The 26,430-nt window shown below is 45.5% G+C and overlaps 1 protein-coding gene across 3 annotated transcripts in view; it reads right to left on the bottom strand.

The window, feature by feature from the left end:
* RASSF6 (Ras association domain family member 6) overlaps positions 1–23,399 on the bottom strand; it is a 103,074-nt gene extending 79,675 nt beyond the window's left edge. For 2 of the 3 annotated variants that reach the window (XM_040418137.1, XM_040418140.1), the window contains exon 1: positions 23,041–23,190. The gene's annotated coding sequence lies outside the window, so the exon portion shown is untranslated. Of the gene's footprint in view, positions 1–23,040; positions 23,191–23,288 lie in introns of those variants that run through there. The other variant, XM_040418138.1, reaches the window with a different exon arrangement.
* Positions 23,400–26,430: the final 3,031 nt, after the last annotated feature.

A 26,430-nucleotide genomic window follows, 5' to 3' on the forward strand; every position in this document is an offset into this window, starting at 1 on the left:
GATTTGGTACTTTGTTGTCCTCTTGTTTCTGACCCATTTCAGTACAACTCTGCTTTTGTGTGTTGTTTCTATCCCTTGGTGTTGTTTGTCTCACACCCTAGCAGAGTAGGGACCGTTGACTAGTTGTGGACTTGCTACTTAGAGCTTGCACTGCAAGTAGACAGGGAAAGTAGGCAGGGTTCCAGTTAGGGCTCGCTCTCCGTCTCTACCTACCGACATTACATTAGTCCATCCAAATGTGATTTGTGTTGGTAATACACCACTCACCCCCGCTGATCAACTGTTCCAAAGCAGCTCAGGTGCCAGAAGTAGGCCCTGGAACTAGACAGCTCCATCCATTGTTTAGTGGATTAAGTAAACAGCACTACTGCCATTCACTTCATTACAGTAATCAGCTCCTTCTACTATACAATGGACATGGCTGTGTCGCTCTGTTGTCTACTTTTGGAGTTGGCACTACTTTGGAACAGATGATCGGCAGGAGGTATAGGGTGTCAGAAACCCACCCATCTGATATTCAATATGAAAATACATGATAAACCCTATAACTTGCTTAACGGTTTTAAAATCTGTGTAAGAGAATAAAGAAAATGGTAGACATTACAGAAAGAAATAGAAGAAATAAAAGAAAAAACTGTGGAAATCATAAACCATATAACCTCTATAGCAGAGGTTCCAGAATCCAGCAAAAAAAATAAAAAAAAAATAATGATGCATACAGTAAAATTTTGCATGGCAGAATGCCAAAATCATTGCCGGAAACCCAATGGTCCCTATTAGGGTTGAGCGAACCCGAACTGTAAAGTTCGGGTTCGTACCGAACTTTAGGATTTTGGGACCCCGGACCTGAACCCGAACATTTCCGTAAAAGTTCGGGTTCGGTGTTCGCCGCTTTCTTGGCGCTTTTTGAAAGGCTGCACAGCTGCCAATCAACAAGCGTTATACTACTTGCCCCAAGAGGCCATCACAGCCATGCCAGAGCTCTATATAAGCTTGAGTCACATAGCACTGCATGTCACTCTGCTGTTACAAGTGTAGGGAGAGGATGCTGCTGGACTTGTGATTTCAGGGAGAGAATAGGAGAGAATCTAACTCAGCGATCTACAGACAAATAGTTGTGTGGGCGCAGGGTACTATCATTTTACCCTGCCCTGAGCTCATTGACCAAAAAATACTAACTTTTTGCATTCTGTTAGTTAGGTGGGTGGCGGCGGCGGCCATTTTATGGTCTGCATCTCAGCTTTTGGGACATTGCAAATCACAATTTTTTGGGGGCAAACTACAACATCTGTATTAGTCAGTGTGCAATTTAAGGTAGAAATACACACATCATTTTCTGGGGTTTGAAAAACACACTTTTTTTTCTTCAAAAATCTGTATTTTCCAGATCTGCAAGTGTTAAATTCAAGTTTAATATCTACAGCTTTCATATTCTGTTAGCAAAAAAAGACTTTTTTGGCAATCTACAACATCTGTATTAGTCAGTGTGCAATTTAAGGTAAAAATACACACTCTTTTGACAAAAAACACAATTTTCAGGCCTTGCAGCATTAGCACGTGTGAAATTACAGGCTTATATACTGCTGTCAAATTCAGTTTTTAAACAAACACTCATTTGGGCACAAAAAATTTAGTTGGCAGCCTTTGATGCAGATGTCATTGTGAGATACACCCTTAATACACTGCTCAAAAAAATAAAGGGAACACTTAAACAACACAATGTAACTCCAAGTCAATCACACTTCTGTGAAATCAAACTGTCCACTTAGGAAGCAACACTGAATGACAATCAATTTCACATGCTGTTGTGGAAATGGGATAGACAACAGGTGGAAATTATAGGCAATTAGCAAGACACCCCCAATAAAGGAGTGGTTTTGCAGGTGGTGACCCCAGACCACTTCTCAGTTCCTATGCTTCCTGGCTGATGTTTTGGTCATTTTTGAATGCTGGCGGTGCTTTCACTCTAGTGGTAGCATGAGACGGAGTCTACAACCCACACAAGTGGCTCAGGTAGTGCAGCTTATCCAGGATGGCACATCAATGCGAGCTGTGGCAAGAAGGTTTGCTGTGTCTGTCAGCGTAGTGTCCAGAGCATGGAGGCGCTACTAGGAGACAGGCCAGTACATCAGGAGACGTGGAGGAGGCCGTAGGAGGGCAACAACGCAGCAGCAGGACCGCTACCTCCGCCTTTGTGCAAGGAGGAACAGGAGGAGCACTGCCAGAGCCCTGCAAAATGACCTCCAGCAGGCCACAAAAGTGCATGTGTCTGCTCAAACGGTCAGAAACAGACTCCATGAGGGTTCTATGAGGGCCCGACGTCCACAGGTGGGGGTTGTGCTTACAGCCCAACACCGTGCAGGACGTTTGTCATTTGCCAGAGAACACCAAGATTGGCAAATTCGCCACTGGCGCCCTGTGCTCTTCACAGATGAAAGCAGGTTCACACTGAGCACATGTGACAGACGTGACAGAGTCTGGAGATGCCGTGGAGAACGATCTGCTGCCTGCAACATCCTCCAGCATGACCGGTTTGGCATTGGGTCAGTAATGGTGTGGGGTGGCATTTCTTTGGAGGGCCGCACAGCCCTCCATGTGCTCGCCAGAGGTAGCCTCACTGCCATTAGGTACCGAGATGAGATCCTCAGACCCCTTGTGAGACCATATGCTGGTGCGGTTGGCCCTGGGTTCCTCCTCATGCAAGACAATGCTAGACCTCATGTGGCTGGAGTGTGTCAGCAGTTCCTGCAAGATGAAGGCATTGATGCTATGGACTGGCCCGCCCGTTCCCCAGACCTGAATCCAATTGTGCACATCTGGGACATCATGTCTCGCTCTATCCACCAACGTCACGTTGCACCACAGACTGTCCAGGAGTTGGCAGATGCTTTAGTCCAGGTCTGGGAGGAGATCCGTCAGGAGACCGTCCGCCACCTCATCAGGAGCATGCACAGGCGTTGTAGGGAGGTCATACAGGCACGTGGAGGCCACACACACTACTGAGCCTCATTTTGACTTGTTTTAAGGACATTACATCAAAGTTGGATCAGCCTGTAGTGTGTTTTTCCACTTTAATTTTGAGTGTGACTCCAAATCCAGACCTCCATGGGTTGAAAAATTTGATTTCCATTTTTTTATTTTTGTGTGATTTTGTTGTCAGCACATTCAACTATGTAAAGAACAAAGTATTTCAGAAGAATATGTAATTAACTCAGATCTAGGATGTGTTATTTTTGTGTTCCCTTTATTTTTTTGAGCAGTGTACATTTGGGTTACATTCAGAGATTTTAAATACCGCCATTTGGTGCACCAATATTGAATTCAGGCCTACACTGGTTCAGGCCCTGTGAGATACCCCCTCTACATACAGGGGGCTGAATTAGGCATTTGAAATACAGCCATTTTGTGCAAAGATATATTTACTTCAGTCCTACACTGGTTCAGGGCGTGTGTGATCCCCCCTATACATATAGGGGTTTGAATCAGGCATTTGAAATACAGCCATTTGAAATACAGCCTTTTTGTGCAAAGATATATTTACTTCAGGTCTACACAGGTTCAGACCGTGTGTGATCCCCCTATACATACAGGGGTTTGATTTATGCATTTGAAATACAGCCATTTGAAATACAGCCTTTTTGTGCAAATATATATTTACTTCAGGCCTACACTGATTCAGGGCGTGTGTGATTCCCCCCTATACATACAGGGGTTTGAATCAGGCATTTGAAATACAGCCATTTTGTGCAAAGATATATTTACTGCAGGCCTACAGAGGTTCAGGCCCTCTGAGATACTACCTCTACATACAGGGGTTTGAATTAGGCATTTGAAATACAGCCATTTTGGGCAAAAAAATATTTTATGCTGTTCACAAAATGTTGGAAGACGGCCGGAGCATTCATCAAACCAAAGGGCATAACCAAATTCTCGAAATGACCCTCAGGGGTATTGAAGTCCGTCTTCCATTCTTCCCTTTCCCTGACCCTGACTAGGTTGTATGCCCCTCTTAAATCCAACTTAGAAAAAACTTTAGCCCCAACAATCTGGTTAAACAGGTCCGGGATCAGAGGAAGCGGATATGGGTCACGAATTGTGATACGGTTCAGCTCCCTGAAATCCAGACAAGGTCTTAAAGAACCTTTTTTTTTCTTAACAAAAAAAAACCCAGCGGCAACAGGTGACTTCGAGGGTCGGATGTGTCCCTTTCTCAGGCTCTCTTTCAGGTTGGGAGAGATTGTATAAACGTGATTTTGGCAGCTTGGCACCTTGGATGAGATTAATAGGGCAATCGTACTCCCGGTGAGGGGGAAACTCCTGGACACCACTCTTGGAAAACACATCCGAAAATTCAGAGAGAAAAGATGGTACAGTCTTGGTAGAAACCTCTGAAAGAGACGCCGTGAGGCAATTCTCTCTGCAAAACTCACTCCAACCATTTATTTGCCTTGCTTGCCAACAGGGGCGTAACTAGAAGTGACTGGGCCCCACAGCAAATATTTGTAAGGGCCCCCCCCCCCAGCGCGCTTCGCACCTTCCTCCTCCTGTGTAAACCCCACTCCTTTGGCACAGTGTAGCGGTATACTGTATATTGTGGGGCACAGTGGATGCTATATGTGTATAACAAACATATTTCACATGAAAACTTACAGTTACTTGACCCTTGGGGATCTCGGACACCACTTCAGCACTTTGGGCGGGGGGCTCGGTGGAGCTGATGATGTGCTTTATCCTAATGAGAAAGATTTCATAATAAGGATTTGGAGAAGGGGCAGTGGGGTCGCAGAGCAGAGAGAGGCTGGTGCTGCTACTAGGGGGTCATACCATGGGGGAGTAATAAAGCCCACCATAATGCCCCCCCCCCAGTAGTAATAATTCTCCTTATAATGTGACAGTGCAAAAATACCCCCTTGTAATGCCCCCAGTTGAGCTAATGTCCCCATAGTGCCCCCATAATGTCCCAGTATAAAATACCCCTATATAGTGCCCCCAGTAAATGCCTCCATAGTGCTCCTCTCCCCCCTTCCTGCTAGTGCCCCCCATAATGTACCAGTATAAAATGCCCCATATATAGTGCCCCAGTAGATGCCCCTCAGTGTCCGGCCTCTGATAGGCTGCCGGCCTAGTGTCCCCCATAATGCCCCCTCATCATGTGCCAGTATCAAGTGCCTCTCTCCTCCCCCCCCCACATGTCCCAGTATCATAGTGCCACCTCCCCCCCACACAAAAAAAGTGCCAGTATCAAGTGCTTCTCCCCCCCCATGTGCCAGTATCAGGTGCCAACCCCCCCTCCCCCCAGGTGCCAGTATCAGGTGCCAACCCCTCTCCCCCCATGTGCCAGTATCAGATGCCTCTCTCCCCCCCACCCCCATGTGCCAGTATCAGGTGCCAACCCCCCCTGACCCCCCAGGTGCCAGTATCAGGTGCCTCCCCCCATGTGCCAGCATCAGGTGCATCCCCCCCATGTGCCAGTATCAGGTGCCAACCCCCCCTCCCCCCCAGGTGCCAGTATCAGGTGCCAACCCCTCTCCCCCCCCATGTGCCAGTATCCGGTGCCTCTCTCCCCACCAGGTGCCAGTATCAGGTGCCTCCCCCCATGTGCCAGTATCAGGTGCCTCTCTCCCCCCCCCCATGTGCCAGTATCAGGTGCCAACCCCCCCCCCAGGTGCCAGTATCAGGTGCCAACCCCCCCTTCCCCCACCAGGTGCCAGTATCAGGTGCCAACCCCTCTCCCCCCCCATGTGCCAGTATCAGGTGCCTCTCTTCCCCCCCCCCCCCAGGTGCCAGTATCAGGTGCCTCTCTCCCCCCATGTGCCAGTATCAGGTGCCAACCCCCCCTCCCCCCCAGGTGCCAGTATCAGGTGCCAACCCCTCTCCCCCCCCATGTGCCAGTATCAGGTGCCAACCCCCTCTCCCCCCCCATGTCCCAGTATCAGTTGCCTCTCTTTCCCCCCCCATGTGCCAGTATCAGATGCCAACCCCCCCCCCCAGGTGCCAATATCAGGTGCCAACCCCTCTCCCCCCCCCCCCAGGTGCCAGTATCAGGTGCCAACCCCTCTCCCCCCCCCCCAGGTGCCTCTCCCCCCCCCATGTGCCAGTATCAGATGCCAACCCCCCCCCCCCAGGTGCCAGTATCAGGTGCCAACCCCTCTCTCTCCCCCCCCCCCCAATGTGCCAGTATCAGGTGCCAACCCCCCTCCCCCCCAGGTGCCAGTATCAGGTGCCTCCCCCCATGTGCCAGTATCAAGTGCCCCCCGCTCCCCCCATGGTATTAAAAAAAATATATATAAACACTTCTACTTACCTCCATGTCAGCGATGCAGCCTCTTCCTGTGTCCTGCTCTGTATGTCCATATATGGAGTCAGTGCTTATATTTCAGAAAAGGTTTCTGCTGGGATTCGAACCCACGACCTTTTGTATCAGAGGAAAAGCATCTAACCACTAGACCATAGGAGACACCTTGCTGCTGACTGAAAAAATTTGAGACTTCTACTGTTATAGCTGGCTAAGTGTACATCTATACACAACAGCTGCTCATATATAGAGATATAGCAGAGCTGAGTGTGCTGGGATAGCTGTCATATAGAGATATAGCAGTGCTGGGTGTGTTGGGGCAGCTGTCATGTGTATAGCTGTACACTTAGCTAGCTATAACAGTAGAAGTCTCATTTTTCAGTCAGTTGTAATGCAGCCTTTATGGTTGTGAGGGTTAATGCTTTGCCTCTGATACACTCAGACTTTGGAGGTTGTGGGTTCGAATCCCAGACACATCAGAAGACTTTAAGAGACAAGAAAGATTAGATCATATTAGCGAGGGGGCCTGGTCAGCTGCTGTGAAGGGGCCCTGAACAGTTAAGACATCGATAGAACTTGAAAATAAACTGTCACACACGCTGCCGACGCCGGGCCCCGAAGCAGCTGCTTACCCGGTAGTTACGCCACTGCTTGCCAATTAATGGTGGGGTTATGTTTAGTGAGCCTGGGGCCGAAACATGACATATCCTCAACATGAGCATCACCCACAGTCAAACGGATATTGTGAACTATGCCCTTTAACGATCTTTGAGAAAGTGGAGCGGAATCGATAGCAAAAACAGGTATATCCTTTTCCAAAGTGCATTCCTGGGAACCATGCGTTATAGCAAATTGATTATCAATGAGATTGACAGCTGCTCCACTATCTACAAAAATCTCACAATGTTCTTGCTGTCTAGCGCCACCCTGGCATGTAGGAGAAAATGGGAACTACAAGCAAACGGCAAACCTTCAATTTCCGCATCAACCTTGCCAATAGTAGCAAATGGAAAGTTTTTAGAGGGTTTTTTTCTTTTTTATTGCCCTCAGAAAACTCCATGAATCTCCTAGAGCAGTGGTTGGCAAACCGCGGCTCGCGAGCCACAAGCGGCTCTTTAGCCCCTTGAATGCGTCTCTTACAGGGGCCCCCCAGCGCCGGCCCGCAATACTAGATCTGCTAAGTTTTCTAACTCCGCTACGCTAAGCGCAGCTGCGCATGGAGTCCTGGGCGGCGCACGGTCCGGACTAATAGGGAAAGGAGGGCCCCCCCCCCCGCCGGCGGCCGCTCTGAGCCCCGCTCTGCCTGCCTCTTTAAGAGACTCGAGTGGTGGCTGTGAGTGAGCGTGCCGCCGCTGCCGCACAGGCAGGCACGTCTTCTGCCGTTGCCACAGCTCCGCCCCCAGAGCAGAGAAGAAGAAGAAGGAGCGAGCAGCGGCAGCCAGCCACAGCCCAGACTCTGCCAGGGAAGGCCCACGGCCCGCCGCCCACACAAAGGAGAATCTTCTGAGACTGTGACAGGAGGCAGCCAGGTAGGTAGGTTGATTAATTATAACAACAGACATCTCTCTCATGACTCTCCAGTCATTCGCCCGCCCCCCCCCCCCCCCCCCCCATGCACATTTCTCCAGTCCAAACAGAACCAGGGCGGCTCCATGGCACATTTCTCCAGCAGTGCCAGCACATGCACAGACATCTCAGATTCATGAGAGAGATGTATGTGCATGTGCTGGCACTGGCATTGCTGGAGAAATGTGCCATGGGGCCGCAGCCACCCTGGTTCTGTGTGGACTGGACTGGAGAAATGTGCATGGGGGAGGGGGGAGTCATGAGAGAGATGTCTGTGCATGTGCTGGCACTGCTGGAGAAATGTGCCATGGGGCCACCCTGGTTCTGTCACATCTCTCTCATGACTCTCCAGTCATTCGCCCGCCCCCCCCCCCCCCCCCCCACCCATGCACATTTCTCCAGTCCAAACAGAACCAGGGCGGCCCCATGGCACATTTCTCCAGCAGTGCCAGCACATGCACAGACATCTCAGATTCATGAGAGAGATGTCTGTGCATGTGCTGGCACTGGCATTGCTGGAGAAATGTGCCATGGGGCCGCGGCCACCCTGGTTCTGTGTGGACTGGACTGGAGAAATGTGCATGGGGGAGGCGGGAGTCATGAGAGAGATGTCTGTGCATGTGCTGGCACTGCTGAAGAAATGTGCCATGGGGCCGAAGCCGCCCTGGTTCTGTTTGAACTGGAGAAATGCGCATTGGGGGGGGCCTTATTGTTTTTCACCCCAGGGCCCCATTTCACCTAGCAAAGCTGGAGAGGGCGTGTACATCTCATATCACCCATATTTCCCACCACTATTAGGAACCTCCTCCTTCCAAACGTCGGAACGTGCTGCGTCACAACAGGAAGTGTTGAGGGTAGTGAAAGTTCCCGGGTAGGGAAAAAATTTGGCTCTTAAAATAAATTTCAATCGCGGTTTTGTTGATATTTGGCTCAGTTGACTAAAAAGGTTGCCCACCACTGTCCTAGAGGGGCAAACATAAGCCAAATGATTTATACCCCCACAACAGAAACAAACCCTCCTCTGAGAGCTGAATCCTCTACTATCAGAGGCAAGCAAACCCAGCTGCATGGCCTCCTGCTCAGAGGGGATTGAGAGAGACTGAGACCCCTGAGTACTGAATGAGACAGCCCCACTGTCCTTCGGCTGAATATGACAGGAAGGAGTGGTCTCTCCTCTCTCTCTAAGACGCCTGTCAATACGAACAGCTAGAGAAATGGCAGACTCCAACGAGGCAGGTCCGTCATGAAAAGCAAATGCATCTTACAATCTCTCCGAAAGACCATGGCAAAATTGACTTCGGAGTGCAGCATCGTTCCAACTAGTATCAGCTGCCCATCTCCGAAAATCAGAACAATATATCTCTGTGGACTGTTTACCCTGGCATAAAAGACGCAGTTTAGATTCAGCCACAGCAATACGATCCGGGTCATCATATATCTGCCCTAGGGCTACAAAAAATTCATCCACCGATCGGAGGAGCCGTGCCCCCAACGGCAGCGAAAAGGCCCAAGACTGAGCGTTATCCCTGAGCAGCAAAATGATGATCCCCACCCTCTGCTCCTCATCACCAGAGGAATGGGGAAGTAGGCGAAAATGGAGTTTGCAAGCCTCTCTAAAGCAAACAAAATTCTCACTACCCCCGGAGAACGTATCCGGAAGCGAGATCTTAGGCTCAGAACAAACTCCATGAACACAAGCAGAACCGGTCACCTGAAATTGAGACACAGTTTTATGGAGATCTGCTACCTCCAGTGAAAGACCCTGCATGCGGTCAATCAAGGCTGAAACTGGATCCACGCTTAAGACGGTAATGACGGTTTATAATGTCACGGATGAAGTTGCAGATAGCTGGAAGTTATGAATAAACATCCGACTGGCTTGATCCCAAACTAAGGAGCATATAGATGACCCCTATAAAACCCTAAGAGCTCACCCTGACTGCTAAGCACATACAAGGGTCTCAAAGGTAGACGATTGTATGCCCCCGTACCTAAGACTTTGTGACACCTGAAAACCCTATAATAGTGAGGGGACAGGACCACCGGCTCCCTGCACTTCATACGGAGGGAGTCAGGGTCACCTAGAATCAAGCCAGCAAGGAAACACAATACATGAAAGGACTTATCTGAACAAGCAGCAGCAGCAGAAGACTCCAGCAGTGAACACTTCAATCCAGGAAGTAGTATAAACCGCAAAGTGAGGCAGTATGGGAGGGAATATAAAGGAAAGAGGATTAGTCTAAATAGGTGACACCTGGGAGAAGAAAATGAGATGAAAGTGAAACCAAAACAAAGAACATCATGCAAGAGGTAGAGAAAGACGTCTGTTAGACTTTCTCACAGAAGTGGCGGTTACAGGCGCTTCAGTTTGCCTCCTGTTGCTTCCTCCTCCTACTCTGCTTCCTCATCCTCTACCAGCTCCTCATCCGGTCAGCGTAACACCTTCACCACCACCTTCAGCACAGCCAGGGGTAAACGACAGCAGGCAGTTTTAAAATGTATCTGTTTGGGGGACAAACCCCACACCACGCAGGAGCTGTGGACGGGCCTTGAACAACAGACCGATGAGTGGTTTGTGCCAGTCAGCCTCAAGCCCGGCTTGATAATGCTATAGGTAATGCTATATCAGTCAAAATAAACTAGAAGCAAGGAGAGAAATATGGCAATAAGTGATTATATAATTCAAACCACCATGTAGCTAAGAAAGAAAGAAAAGCTACAAAGATATAGCATTATCTACCTCAGTATATGGACCAAGAAGCCGATGGGATGATGAGACTGGACAACATATCATCACGCACACGCAATACCGGAATTTGGCAGGGGAGTGGGGGGCGTTTTATGTTGCTTTGTCACCATTTATTTATTGGAAAGTGGGGTGACAGATGTATATGAATTATTATGCTCCCTATGCCCCTGATATAAGGTATAGGAATAACCTGCGGTTTTAGGGAATGTAGGTTGCGGCACTAATGTATATGACATGTACATGACTTAACTAATGAATTAAGAAGGGTGAATTTTAACCCTGATACCATCACTCTCTGCACTCTGTTCACTGAGCACTCTGCACATGGCACCTCACAATCCCTCTTCCTTTTTCTCCCCTTTTCCCTTCTTTTCTGTTTTCACATGCACTTGGGAGAATGATGATATCAGAGCATATAACATATATCGTCTCTAGATATATGGTTTCTATATATTGTTCTATGATAAGTGGGACTAAACAAATGAGGTGTCATACATTGATCTTATTATGTATCAGGATGATTTGTGACTAATATATGTCATGATGCATTATTTGTCATATGCATATGGCATGTTGGTTTTATATGTATACACTATGCCAGTGGAAGATTTTTGTCCACTGCCTACATTAGGTGGTGGGTATCTTAATGGTAGTGCACAACTTAGCATAGGCTTTAGCAGAGAATAACTAGTTTTAATTGATATTTATTATATGTCATATTTAATATATATTACACAATATACTTTTATAATTATAGCTTTTAAATTGGACTGTAATCATGTATTCTTTATAATTGCACTCTGTATAATTGTACCGTAATAATGTATCTCATGTCTTCTTAATCATGGTATGTTAGATTGACATATACACTCACCTAAAGAATTATTAGGAACACCATACTAATACGGTGTTGGACCCCCTTTTGCCTTCAGAACTGCCTTAATTCTACGTGGCATTGATTCAACAAGGTGCTGATAGCATTCTTTAGAAATGTTGGCCCATATTGATAGGATAGCATCTTGCAGTTGATGGAGATTTGAGGGATGCACATCCAGGGCACGAAGCTCCCGTTCCACCACATCCCAAAGATGCTCTATTGGGTTGAGATCTGGTGACTGTAGGGGCCATTTTAGTACAGTGAACTCATTGTCATGTTCAAGAAACCAATTTGAAATGATTCGAGCTTTGTGACATGGTACATTATCCTGCTGGAAGTAACCATCAGAGGATGGGTACATGGTGGTCATGAAGGGATGGACATGGTCAGAAACAATGCTCAGGTAGCCCGTGGTATTTAAACGATGCCCAATTGGCACTAAAGGGCCTAAAGTGTGCCCAAAAAACATCCCCCACACGATTACACCACCACCACCAGCAGCCTGCACAGTGGTAACAAGGCATGATGGATGCATGTTTTCATTCTGTTTATGCCAAATTCGGACTCTACCATTTGAATGTCTCAACAGAAATCGAGACTCATCAGACCAGGCAACATTTTTCCAGTCTTCAACAGTCCAATTTTGGTTAGCTCGTGCAAATTGTAGCTTCTTTTATCTATTTGTAGTGGAGATGAGTGGTACCCGGTGGGGTCTTCTGCTGTTGTAGCCCATCCGCCCCAAGGTTGTGCGTGTTGTGGCTTCACAAATGCTTTGCTGCATACCTCGGTTGTAACGAGTGGTTATTTCAGTCAACGTTGCTCTTCTATCAGCTTGAATCAGTCGGCCCATTCTCCTCTGACCTCTAGCATCCACAAGGCATTTTTGCCCACAGGACTGCCGCATACTGGATGTTTTTCCCTTTTCACACCATTCTTTGTAAACCCTAGAAATGGTTGTGCATGAAAATCCCAGTAACTGAGCAGATTGTGAAATACTCAGAACGGCCCGTCTGGCACCAACAACCATCACCTTTCTTTCCCATTCTGACATTCAGTTTGGAGTTCAGGAGATTGTCTTGACCAGGACCACCCCCCTAAGTGCATTGAAGCAACTGCCATGTGATTGGTTGACTAGATAATTGCATTAATGAGAAATAGAACAGGTGTTTCTAATAATTCTTTAGGTGAGTGTATATATAGAATAGTGGTTGGCAACGGTCTGCCTAATCATAGGATTCCGATTTGTTATTCTGATAAGTCCAACTACGTGGTGTCGATGGGGCTGCATGCCGTGTACTCTTGGTCTGTGCGATTGGAGCGGTGTATGTGGGAGCAGTATATACGTCACCTAGTGGTGGTGAGTTGATCATGTGACCCGCCTCGTGACCCGGTTGCCATGGGACGGGCTGCGCTGTTTCTAGACGCAGCCTGCTGCGCCGCATGACTCCGGTTTTGTGTCATGTGGCTCTGCTGTTCCGGTGGGTGGGTCGCGAGCCGGGTGACGTGGCAGCTGTGTGAATGACACGTGATTGGACTCCAAAACACTCACTCCCCCGGAAAAGATACCTGGGTGTTTGATTGTGTGATTGCGGACGGCTGTTTAGAGGCGCACTCATTGGCTGAGGCTAGACTAAAGGAGTATATAGGAGTGGATTGTTGGTGAGTGGAGTATGCCCCTAGAGGAAGCGTGAAGCAAAACGATCGTCGGGCGGCTGCTCCAGACTGGGTCAGTAAGATATGTGACTTTATGTATTTTTTCCCCTTAGCAGCCTCATACTGTAGGGGTGCACGAAGGTTTATACCGCTTTGCACGGACTAGTGCTTGCGGTACATTGTAATTGGTATCCTGTGTGCACTTTGCTATATGAGCCCCACTTATCTGATGCTGCTAATTTTGTAAGTATACTAGTCCCTCATGGTCTGGAGCTCACTCAGTTTTTTTCATTTTTCTGTAACACTTCTGTGTTCCCATGGTTGCTGCTTTATGTAACATTTTTTTATTAATGTATTGTAAACGGATGTCTAATAAAGGATTAATTGACTATAATTACTTGTGTGGTAGCTTTCTGAGCGTTATAGGTGATATACGAATAACTCCACGCGAGATATTTACGTTATTTATTTTTTGGTGTTTTGCAATGATTCTTTGTTTTCTTTTTTTTTATTTGTTCCAACATTTTGGTGGCTACCTACCCCAATAAAAATAATTTAAAAAAATGTTGGCTACCTCCTCCTCCTCCTCCATTGCTGCTTCCACCTACAACACCACATTCACCGCCTCCTCAACCTCCGACTCCATATCCACCTCCTTCTCTGAGTTGCAGGTTAATAATTTGTAATTTTTAGTTATTTTATTTTAAGTTATTTCCCTATCCACATTTGTTTGCAGAGCAGTTGCCATGCTCTTAAGCACATTTTACTGCCTTTTACATCCCTCTAGCCTTTTCAAGGACTATTTTAGAGCAATTTTTATGCAAAAAAGTGCCAATTTTAGTGCCCTAAATTGAAAAAAATCTTATTTTCAATTGTCGGGTGACATTTAACCATTTTTGGTGTATACAAACCCCTGCTGCGCCTGGGTGACAGGGGCCTAAATCTCTCAAAATCCTCTGTTCTATTGCTGGGTGACATGAACCCCCTTTTGCCGTGAATGAACCCCTGCTGTGCCTGGGTGACAGGGGCCTAAATCTCTCAAAATCCTCTGTTCTATTGCTGAGTGACATGAACCCCCTTTTGCTGTGAATGAACCCCTGCTGTGCCTGGGTGACAGGGGCCTAAATCTCTCAAAATCCTCTGTTCTATTGCTGGGTGACATGAACCACTTTTTGCCGTGAATGAACCCCTGCTGTGCCTGGGTGACAGGGGCCTAAATCTCTCAAAATCCTCTGTTCTATTGCTGAGTGACATGAACCCCCTTTTGCTGTGAATGAACCCCTGCTGTGCCTGGGTGACAGGGGCCTAAATCTCTCAAAATCCTCTGTTCTATTGCTGGGTGACATGAACCCCCTTTTGCAGTGAATGAACCCCTGCTGTGCCTGCTGTGACAGGGGCCTAAATCTCTCAAAATCCTCAGTTCTATTGCTGGGTGACATGAACCCCCTTTTGCCGTGAATGAACCCCTGCTGTGCCTGGGTGACAGGGGCCTAAATCTCTCAAAATCCTCTGTTCTATTGCTGGGTGACATGAACCCCCTTTTGCAGTGAATGAACCCCTGATGTGCCTGGGTGACATGGGCCTCGTTCTCTCAAAATCCTCTGTTCTATTGCTGGGTGACATGAACCCCCTTTTGCCGTGAATGAACCCCTGCTCTGCATTGCTGACAGGGAACAAAATTTAGTGAAAACATCTGTTACTGATCGGAAGATGCGCGACTACAAGCACACGCTGATGATGGCATTCCCACCTGACAGCGGGGGCACAGTGGAAGCACAAGGCGAAGGCAGAGGAGGAGGAAGAGGTCGCCAACGCAGCTGGGGCATCGCCAGCACCTGAGAAGGCAGGGTTAGCATGGCCCAAATGTGGAAAAGCTTTGTCAGCCTTGGAGGTGCTGACCTGCCCTGCAGCCAGTGTATAGTGTGAACGTGTGTTTAGCACGGCAGAGAGCATTATCACGGGCCAATGTGGACAAGCTTACGTTTATTAAAATGAACCAGGCATGGATCCCACAGGACTTGTCCGTACCTTGTGCAGAATAGACATTTATACCAGCCTCAACCATCCATTCTTGTACTCAAGTGCACTTATTCTTTGTATTATTTTGTTATATGTCCCGATATTTTGGGGAATACCCCAATTTAAAAATAAAAAATAACACAAATCACTGTTGGCTACCTATTCCTCCTTCACCGCCGCTTCCACCTACAACACCACGTCAACCTACACCGCCACATCCACCGCCTCCTGAACCTCCTGCTCCTAGATCCAAATTGTTATTTTTAATTTTTCTGTATTTTATGTTATTTTAAGTCATTTCCCTATCCACATTTGTTTGCCGAATAGTTGCCATGCTCTTAAGCACATTTTGATGCCTTTTGCAGCCCTCTAGCCCTTTCCAGTACTATTTTAGAGCCATTTTAGTGCCCATAAGTTCGGGTCCCCTTTGACTTCAATGGGGTTCGGGGTCAAGTTCGGGTCCCGAACCCGAACTTTTTTTTCAAGTTCGGCCGAACTCGTCGAACCCAAACATCCAGGTGTCCGCTCAACTCTAGTCCCTATTAAAGTCAACACCTCAGATGGCGGTGTTCTAGACACCACCATCAGTGGTGTCTAGAACAGAATAACTGAATTTCCTCACTGACATGAGCCTAGCCTTAGAGAGGAAATTACCATTAGTCATGATCACGTGTAAATTACTGGTTTGCTTACATTCGCATTCCTAAAATGTCTAGAAACTACCAGACTTTCCAGAGTTGCAGTTGCATCTACAATGATGCGGTGTATATTTTTTACAGTGTTCCCTCAGATTATAACCGTAAAGCTACTTTCACATCTGCATTTTTAAATCCACCAGGCTGTTCCATCATAGTATCGGTTTACCGGATTCTACAGTATTTGGCATTTAGTCAATGGGGTTCGGTGGTGAACGGTACACATGCCTGACCTGCCACTCCATTCATTTTTGGCGGGAAGGGGACAGCTTTGGGGTATGGGGTCTCCATTCTCACAATCGATGGAGGTCCCAACACTACCATATATTTAATAGTGGTTTATAGTAGAGCAACTGACCAAGCAACTGTTTGTAGCACGTCCAATAAATATGCCAACTCTCTCTATTGGCAGGGCCATTCTATTTACCATCATACACTGTGTCCACAACTGTCCAGATATTTTTTCTTGTAAAATAATGGACACCATGATGGAAATCCAAGACATCCTATTGTAATTAGTGGGTTCATACATGCAGTTTTTGATGCTGTTTTTGAGCCAAATCCAAGAGTGCATCCAAAAGGTCAAACAAGTACAAAAGAGAGGCCAAAATTTTTCCCTGGCTTTTATATTTAGTGACAATAGTGAGCACTGACTGGCCGCTCTCCTGCATCTCCTGGCAGCTGGTTAGTTAAGCAGTGCATCGGGGGTTACAGGATGATCATACACTATAAGCGCTCACAGTATAAATCGTAGGGAGACAGGTCAGAATATACAGGGAGTGCAGAATTATTAGGCAAATGAGTATTTTGACCACATCATCCTCTTTATGCATATTGTCTTACTCCAAGCTGTATAGGCTCGAAAGCCTACTACCAATTAAGCATATTAGGTGATGTGCATCTCTGTAATGAGAAGGGGTGTGGTCTAATGACATCAACACCCTATATCAGGTGTGCATAATTATTAGGCAACTTCCTTTCCTTTGGCAAAATGGGTCAAAAGAAGGACTTGACAGGCTCAGAAAAGTCCAAAATAGTGAGATATCTTGCAGAGGGATGCAGCACTCTTAAAATTGCAAAGCTTCTGAAGCGTGATCATCGAACAATCAAGCGTTTCATTCAAAATAGTCAACAGGGTCGCAAGAAGCGTGTGGAAAAACTAAGGCGCAAAATAACTGCCCATGAACTGCGAAAAGTCAAGCGTGCAGCTGCCAAGATGCCACTTGCCACCAGTTTGGGCATATTTCAGAGCTGCAACATCACTGGAGTGCCCAAAAGCACAAGGTGTGCAATACTCAGAGACATGGCCAAGGTAAGAAAGGCTGAAAGACGACCACCACTGAACAAGACACACAAGCTGAAACGTCAAGACTGGGCCAAGAAATATCTCAAGACTGATTTTTCTAAGGTTTTATGGACTGATGAAATGAGAGTGAGTCTTGATGGGCCAGATGGATGGGCCCGTGGCTGGATTGGTAAAGGGCAGAGAGCTCCAGTCCGACTCAGACGCCAGCAAGGTGGAGGTGGAGTACTGGTTTGGGCTGGTATCATCAAAGATGAGCTTGTGGGGCCTTTTCGGGTTGAGGATGGAGTCAAGCTCAACTCCCAGTCCTACTGCCAGTTTCTGGAAGACACCTTCTTCAAGCAGTGGTACAGGAAGAAGTCTGCATCCTTCAAGAAAAACATGATTTTCATGCAGGACAATGCTCCATCACACGCGTCCAAGTACTCCACAGCGTGGCTGGCAAGAAAGGGTATAAAAGAAGAAAATCTAATGACATGGCCTCCTTGTTCACCTGATCTGAACCCCATTGAGAACCTGTGGTCCATCATCAAATGTGAGATTTACAAGGAGGGAAAACAGTACACCTCTCTGAACAGTGTCTGGGAGGCTGTGGTTGCTGCTGCACGCAATGTTGATGGTGAACAGATCAAAACACTGACAGAATCCATGGATGGCAGGCTTTTGAGTGTCCTTGCAAAGAAAGGTGGCTATATTGGTCACTGATTTGTTTTTGTTTTGTTTTTGAATGTCAGAAATGTATATTTGTGAATGTTGAGATGTTATATTGGTTTCACTAGTAAAAATAAATAATTGAAATGGGTATATATTTGTTTTTTGTTAAGTTGCCTAATAATTATGCACAGTAATAGTCACCTGCACACACAGATATCCCCCTAAGGCTACTTTCACACTAGCGTTCGGAGCGGATCCGTCTGATGTTTCATCAGACGGATCTGCTCCGATAATGCAGACGTTCGCATCCGTTCAGAACGGATGCGTCTGCATTAAAACTTAGAAAAAGTGTGAAAGTTGTCTGAGCGGATCCGTTCAGACTTTACATTGAAAGTCAATGGGGAACGGATCCGCTTGAAGATTGAGCCATATAGTGTCATCTTCAAGCGGATCCGTCCCCATTGACTTACATTGTAAGTGTGGACGGATCCGCTCGCCTCCGCACGGCCAGGCGGACACCCGAACGCTGCAAGCAGCGTTCAGGTGTCCGCTCACTGAGCGGAGCGGAGGCTGAACGCTGGCAGGCGGATGCATTCTCAGTGGATCCGCCTCCACTGAGAATGCATTGGGGCCAGACGGATGCGTTCGGGGCCGCTCGTGAGCCCCTTCAAACGGTGCGCACGAGCGGACACCCGAACGCTAGTGTGAAAGTAGCCTAAAATAGCTAAAACTAAAAACAAACTAAAAACTACTTCCAAAAATATTCAGCTTTGATATTAATGAGTTTTTTGGGTTCATTGAGAACATGGTTGTTGTTCAATAATAAAATTAATCCTCAAAAATACAACTTCCCTAATAATTCTGCACTCCCTGTATCTATCTACACACCTACATCGTACATATGGTCATTTTTAGGGATGTCTATAGGAGGGAAGTAGCAAGAGCAGCAGCAGTGAGCCTAGCATCTTCACTGTTCAGTACATAACGGTGCTGAGCCGTGAAGACAGGTTTTCCTTAGAAACACAAATTTTGGCTAATTTCCGACAAGCGTTTCCAGTTTGGAAATCACACTCTGTGTAAGCGTGATTTCCTGTTATGGAGGAGCGCAGGGCACTATAATAATTTATGCTCTGTGTCTATAAGCAATATGGACAATCACAATACATTCGTAAGTGGCTTGCATTTATTTTCTTTACATGATAAATGCCACTTGCTGAAGTGAGACAAGGGCTCTTTCACACGAGCGGATCCCATGCGGGTAATCTGCTGAGTGAAAGAAAGCCAATCCCCGGAGACACAGAGCATTAACATGATTAATAATGCTCCGTGCCTCTCTGTGACCTTTTTGTTACAAAATGTGACAACTTTATCTCACTGTGATTTTGTAGTAAAAAGATCAAAGAGGCATGGAGTATTATCAATCATGTTAGTGCTCCGTGTCTCTGCTGTCCGGAACGGGGCTTGGCTCTCTTTCACGCAGCAGATTACCCGCATGGGATCCGCTCGTGTGAAAGAGCCCTAAGATCACCCAGTGAACAGCACCCTGTACACGGAAGGTGTTATCACTGATTGATAGCATTCTCTTTAGAAGTGTGTATACACAATGTGCTCAGCTCCTCCTGCTCTATAACATGCTGCCTGCAGATTGCACTGCATTGTGTGGTGATAAGTCCTCTTTAAAGAGGATTTGTCACTAGATTTCACTATACAAACTATATACATAGATTTTTAAATAGATCTCTTACACCTGATGAGCAGGGCCTACACAGACCTCATAGGGCCCCACAGCAAAACGAATAAAAGACCCCCACCCAGTTTCTCTGTACACGTGCCTCAAACACTCGCAGGCAACATTGATGGCAACACGTTACATTTCTGATTTACTTTAATTTTTTATTAAGCAGAACAAATTTTTATTAAAAAAAGAAATTGTAATAAAAAAAAGTTGCCTTCATGTGCTCTATCTACTATATCGAAAAATGTGGAACAGATATTCATAAACATGCTACTTATTCTGAACTACCTTATTTCTCAATGTATTTACACCAAGCAACTGCTATAAATACATTGAGAAATCTCTTGCTTTCCTTCACATAAGGGCTCATGCACACGAGCTTATTTTATTTCCGCTTCTGTTCTGGGGTTTTTTGCGGACCATATGCGGTACCATTCACTTCAATAGGTCCGCAAAAACAACGGAAGGTACTCCGTGTGCATTCTGTTTGCGTATTTACGTTCCGCAAAAAGTAGTGCATGCACTATTATTGTCCACAAATCACGGTCCGAGGCCCCATTCAAGTCAACGGGTCCGCAAAAAATACGGAACGCACACGGAACACATCCGTATTTACAGATCCATACTGTAAAAGTGCTATGCCCAGCCCATATTGCTCATGTGTTCGGTGATTAATAAGTTACTGTTTCCGTTTCCGAACCGCTAAAAACTGATCAAATACGGAAACCATACGGATATGTTTTCTGCAATAACGGAACGGAAGAGGACTTAAATCAGAGAAAAAAAAACTCAGATACAGAACAACGGATCAGTGAAAAATGGACCGCAAAACAACGGTCGTGAGCATGAGCCCTAAATCTGTATATTGCATCCACAATCTAGAGGGAACTCGGTTGTCATTGTCTGCAATGGAAGCTGTAATAATCTCATGAAAATGCATTGTTTTCGTGTCGGGAACAGAAGAAAGAGTTCAGCGCTGGCCCTCTCCCCCCTAGGAATTTTAGCTGGACTTTTAAAATGATCATTTGAGTATCAGGCGGGAAAATTATCATGAAGGATCATACAGTAATTCTGTCATGTCATACTCATAAGTACACCATACCCATCTGGTAAGAGATCTGTAATGTAATAATGTATGCCGCAATGTTTGTGCAAAAATGTCATAGCGTCCTACAGTAAAACTTAGTGTGGGCCCCACTGCCCCACCCAGTTTTCCAGTACATGTGCGACAATCATGACTAGACAAAGCAAAGCACAACACCCTGGATTGATATACTATATTACTTAATGTATTTACACTAGAAAACTGGCATAAGTATATTGATCTATCTGCTTCCCTTCCATTACAAGGCTGGCTGCCTGCAGCCACCACTAAGGGGTGTTCAGTGCAGGAATTTATGTAGTTACAGTTGACTGAAATAGAAGCTGTAATAGTCTTTTTCCTCCTAGTGGTGGCTGTATGAAAATGCAGTGTTTTCTTGCCTAGAAAGAAGGAGGAGTTAAGCACAGAGCCCCCTCCCTGAGCAATTGCATGGTCTGCCCTCATTGAAAGTAAGTCACTCCATGCAGTTTGTATTGTAAAACCTGATGACAGATCCTCTTTAAAGGAGGTTTCCACTTTCTAGAGTACAGTTCCCCTGACAGTACAATAAGTTGATCACTGGTTTCCATGTAGCTTTATTCCACTGCCCGCTAGTACAGAATATAATAACCCAACTCATAATAGAGTTCAGTCAAACCGTTAGGAATGTGCCTGACAAATCTGTCAACTGTTTCCAATCACAACAACCAGCAGAATCAAGAATGGAGCTCTGGTGGAAAGGCTGCAACTCTGATTAGCACAAGATAAGTAATGCAATGTATTTACAAAGGTATTCAACTATTAACGTAGATTACATCTTTATATAATCTGAAAATGGTGATCAAAGGTTGGCTATAAGCTTCTTTGTGCGCTGTTTATTATCTTTCTGCAGGCCAGTAATGTAAAGACTTTCCATATACAGTTGCAAGAAAAAGTATGTAAACCCTTTGGAATGATATGGATTTCTGCACAAATTGGTCATAAAATGTGATCTGATCTTCATCTAAGTCACAACAATAGACAATCACAGTCTGCTTAATCTAACAACACACAAAGAATTACATGTTAGGCTACTTTCACACTTGCGTTCAGAGCGGGTCCGTCTGGTATCTGCACAGACGGATCCGCTCCTATAATGCAAACGCTTAGATCCGTTCAGAACGGATCCGTTTGCATTACCATGAACAAAAAAATTTTTGCGGTCCGCAAAATACGAATGGCGTACACGTTACATCCGTTTTTTTGCAGACCCATTAACTTCCATGGGTCCGTGGTACACATTTGTGGCCAAGAATAGGACATATTTTGACTTTTGCGTAACGGACATACGGATGCGGAAAGCACATGGATGCCTTCCATGTGCTTTCTGCATCCATATATCCGTTCCCGCCAGCGAACATGTCCTATACTTGGCCACAAAATGAAGTTCACTCACCCTTTGAAGCCAATAGGTTTACAAAAAAAAATCTGGATGCAACACTAACGTCATCAGGGATTTTGGGGGTCAGCGTTTTGTGGACCACAAAATACATACAAGTACATACAATACATGTGTGAATGCCCCCTTATCGTGGATATGCTGGATCCTTTTTCAGACAGACAGTGGTGAAACCTGATGAATTCTACAGATTTGAATGGGGTCCCTCAGGGTTCCATCAAGATTCCAGTATTTCTGGTGACAATAACAAAAGCTACAGTATATAGCAAGTCAATTATGGAGCAATGCACTTTACATCATGTTTAGTGCCACGGTATTGATGAGCAATGTAGATCTATATGGATTGTTCTCTTGGATTTGTACATTATTGTTGCTATCAGGAATACTGGAAACCTTGATGGAACAAATGTGAACTGGATCTGAGTTCATCCGTACAGTTTATACAGAACAATCAACCATAATATAATGTAAGAAATTATTGCAAATGATTACATTGTGCTAATTTTCCTACAACGAAGAAACTAAATCTGCTACAGTGCACGAGCCCCTGTTTGTAGCTAATATATTCCACTACAGATGGTAAAACATTGCTTCCAGTAAAAGTGCTGAGCACAATCAGTAAGTTGGCACATGTTCCGCATGGCTTCATGTTAAGACACAGTGTAGACTTTCATCTCTTTTCTAGAAGCCTTGTTAAACATTGATTCTGAAGGGCTGAATCTAAATTGTTTGATAAGTACATAAAGAAAAATGCACTGATCCTTGAATCCTGTTTTTGTTTCTGGGACGTATGACCTAGGTGTCTCCTGAGGACTATACAGGTTTGCTAGATGACCGCTTAAGACCTTTAGTAAGTGAAATGTCCTACATATACTTGTTCTAGAAAAGAGAGGGTATATTATTTCATGTTTGAGACAATCTGCCTGCAAATTCGAGCTTCCTGGTCAAAGTGAAATCTTAGAAGATCCTACTTGCCTTGTTTGAAGAACCTGGCGACGCATTTCACTTTCAGATCTGTAGTTTCCCCAAGAAAACATGACAGTCTTGCAATGACCTAAAGGATCACCTGAGTAGTTTATAAGAGACAAAGGGAAGTTAATTATTACTCCTCCAGCCGTACAGGTATAGGAATTAGCCACTCCCTTTTGCCTCAGTGCATTTTGGGAGTGTTTACCAGAGCTGACAGCTGACAGGAACACTCCTGTGTGCACATTCATCTTTACCTGAGCAAGGGGTGTGATCATGTTCTTCCCAAGTAGAGATTTTATGCTGCAAGGCATGAAGACTTGTCTTGACGACCAAAGAAGAATCTTTCACTTCTTCTTGTTTTTACCTTTCATTTAAAAAAATGAATAATATAAATGTCTGATTGCAGCAGAACAAAGGCTCTTCTTAATAAGAATCTTGACTCTATAAAATGAGTAATAAATTATGACAAAGCTGAGTAATAGGCATATTTCTAGGATTTACTAATATGTAAAAAGAAACTGAAATTAGAAACAATTGCTCAAGACCGGGAATTATTTACTGTAATTATTAGAACATGAAAGAGAAACAATGACAGGGATTTTTAACACTAGCATGCAAAGGAAAACGCTGAAATACTTAACCCTTTCCCGTCCAGCGACATACATGTGCAGCACTGGGCAGGGCTTTAAAGATTGTGCCCACCCGCAAAGTTCAGCGGGCACCATAGCTGCTGGGTGCCTGCTGTTTTAAACATCTGCGATCAACGATTATGACACTTATAAGGCCAATCACAGACATTTAACCTCTCAGGTGCCATAGGTGTTTGGTGCAACAAGGACCCCATAATCATTGGAACAGCATCGACGAGGATGAGGGAGATCTAAAGCTTATTTTTTTTCTTTAACACCATTCAGTCCCTTATGTTAAAAAAAAATATCCCACTGGAAACTGTAATTCCCTTTTAATTCATATAAATTGTGCAATATAAAATTATATACAAATAGCAAAAGGGCATGGAAACCCCACTGGCGACCCAGCCTTTCACTAATAGGCTATTAAAAAAAATATATATATTTCATCAAATAAAACTATCAATTGTGTATATGTCAAAATGGTGACTTCAAAACAAATGTATGCCTGTATGGATTATTAGCACAGTGACCCAGATTTACTAATCCTATAGATGGTGTAAGCTTAGAAAGGCTGTCTAGACCTGCACCAGATTTATCACAGGGGCTCAGGCTGGATGATAAATATACAGTCGTGGCCAAAAGTTTTGAGAATGACACAAATATTAGTTTTCACAAAGTTTGCTGCTAAACTGCTTTTAGATCTTTGTTTCAGTTGTTTCTGTGATGTAGTGAAATATAATTACACGCACTTCATACGTTTCAAAGGCTTTTATCGACAATTACATGACATTTATGCAAAGAGTCAGTATTTGCAGTGTTGGCCCTTCTTTTTCAGGACCTCTGCAATTCGAGTGGGCATGCTCTCAATCAACTTCTGGGCCAATTCCTGACTGATAGCAACCCATTCTTTCATAATTACTTCTTGGAGTTTGTCAGAATTAGTGGGTTTTTGTTTGTCCACCCGCCTCTAGAGGATTGACCACAAGTTCTCAATGGGATTAAGATCTGGGGAGTTTCCAGGCCATGGACCCAAAATGTCAACGTTTTGGTCCCCGAGCCACTTAGTTATCACTTTTGCCTTATGGCACGGTGCTCCATCGTGCTGGAAAATGCATTGTTCTACACCAAACTGTTGTTGGATTGTTGGAAGAAGTTGCTGTTGGAGGGTGTTTTGGTACCATTCTTTATTCATGGCTGTGTTTTTGGGCAAAATTGTGAGTGAGCCCACTCCCTTGGATGAGAAGCAACCCCACACATGAATGGTCTCAGGATGCTTTACTGTTGGCATGACACAGGACTGATGGTAGCGCTCACCTTTTCTTCTCCGGACAAGCCTTTTTCCAGATGCCCCAAACAATCGGAAAGAGGCTTCATCGGAGAATATGACTTTGCCCCAGTCCTCAGCAGTCCATTCACCATACTTTCTGCAGAAGATCAATCTGTCCCTGATGGGTTTTTTTGTAGAGAAGTGGCTTCTTTGCTGCCCTTCTTGACACCAGGTGTCACTACCAGAGCTTTGGGACGTTCTCACAGCTCTGTTTCTCCACCCCTGTGATGATGTCACTACTAGAGCTGGGAGGAGTTTTCTGTTTCCTTCCTCCCAGCTGTTTCTCCTCCTTTTGATTTCCCTGCCTTTATATTCCCCCTCCTCCTATTGTAGGTGTGGATTATATTTCTCATTTGGGTTGTAGCTCTTGCTTGAGTATCTTCCCTTGTATGCTATCCTTTCACTGGACCTGTGTTCTGCTGCAGCAAGTACTCCGGATATTGCCAGCCTGTCTTTGGATCCGTCTTCACTGCGGCTGCAGCCCTTCAGCTAAGTGTGCAGACATTGCTGTGTATCTGTGTGTTTTCTGACTGGATCCGAGGCGACCACGGTTCCCTCCATATACTGAGCAGGGCACCGGTGGCCGTGCCCCTTCCACTATTGTAGGGGTTACAGTGGTCATCAGTCTTAGGTACGCGGGCATGCCTCCTTCCACCATTTGGATCCGGGCATGGGCTTAGCAGCATAGGGAGAGCTTTTGAGGGTCTGACAGGGGTCACCCTTTATCCTCCCTAGTTTGGGTCCGGTCAGTAGCTCTATTTTCTGTGCATGCTCTTGTTGCTCACATACAGCCGTGACACCAGGCCATCTTCCAAAAGTCTTCGCCTCACTGTGCGTGCAGATGTGCTCACACCTGCCTGCTGCCATTCCTGAGCAAGCTCTGCACTGGTGGCACTCCGATCCCACAGCTGAATCCTCTTTAGGAGATGATCCTGGCGCTTGCTGGACTTTCTTGGACGCCCTGAAGCCTTCTTAACAAGAATTGAACCTCTTTCCTTGAAGTTCTTGATGATCCTATAAATTGTTGATTGAGGTGCAATCTTAGTAGCCACAATATCCTTGCCTATGAAGCCATTTTTATGCAACGCAATGATGGCTGCACGCGTTTCTTTGCAGGTCACCATGGTTAACAATGGAAGAACAATGATTTCAAGCATCACCCTCCTTTTAACATGTCAAGTCTGCCATTTTAACCCAATCAGCCTGACATAATGATCTCCAGCCTTGTGCTCGTCAACATTCTCACCTGAGTTAACAAGACGATTACTGAAATGATCTCAGCAGGTCCTTTAATGACAGCAATGAAATGCAGTGGAAAGTTTTTTTTGGGATTAAGTTAATTTTCATGGCAAAGAAGGACTATGCAATTCATCTGATCACTCTTCATAACATTATGGAGTATATGCAAATTGCTATTATAAAAACTTAAGCAGCAAC

The sequence above is a fragment of the Bufo bufo genome, chromosome 2, assembly GCF_905171765.1.
Source record: "Bufo bufo chromosome 2, aBufBuf1.1, whole genome shotgun sequence".
Lineage (NCBI taxonomy): Eukaryota > Metazoa > Chordata > Amphibia > Anura > Bufonidae > Bufo > Bufo bufo.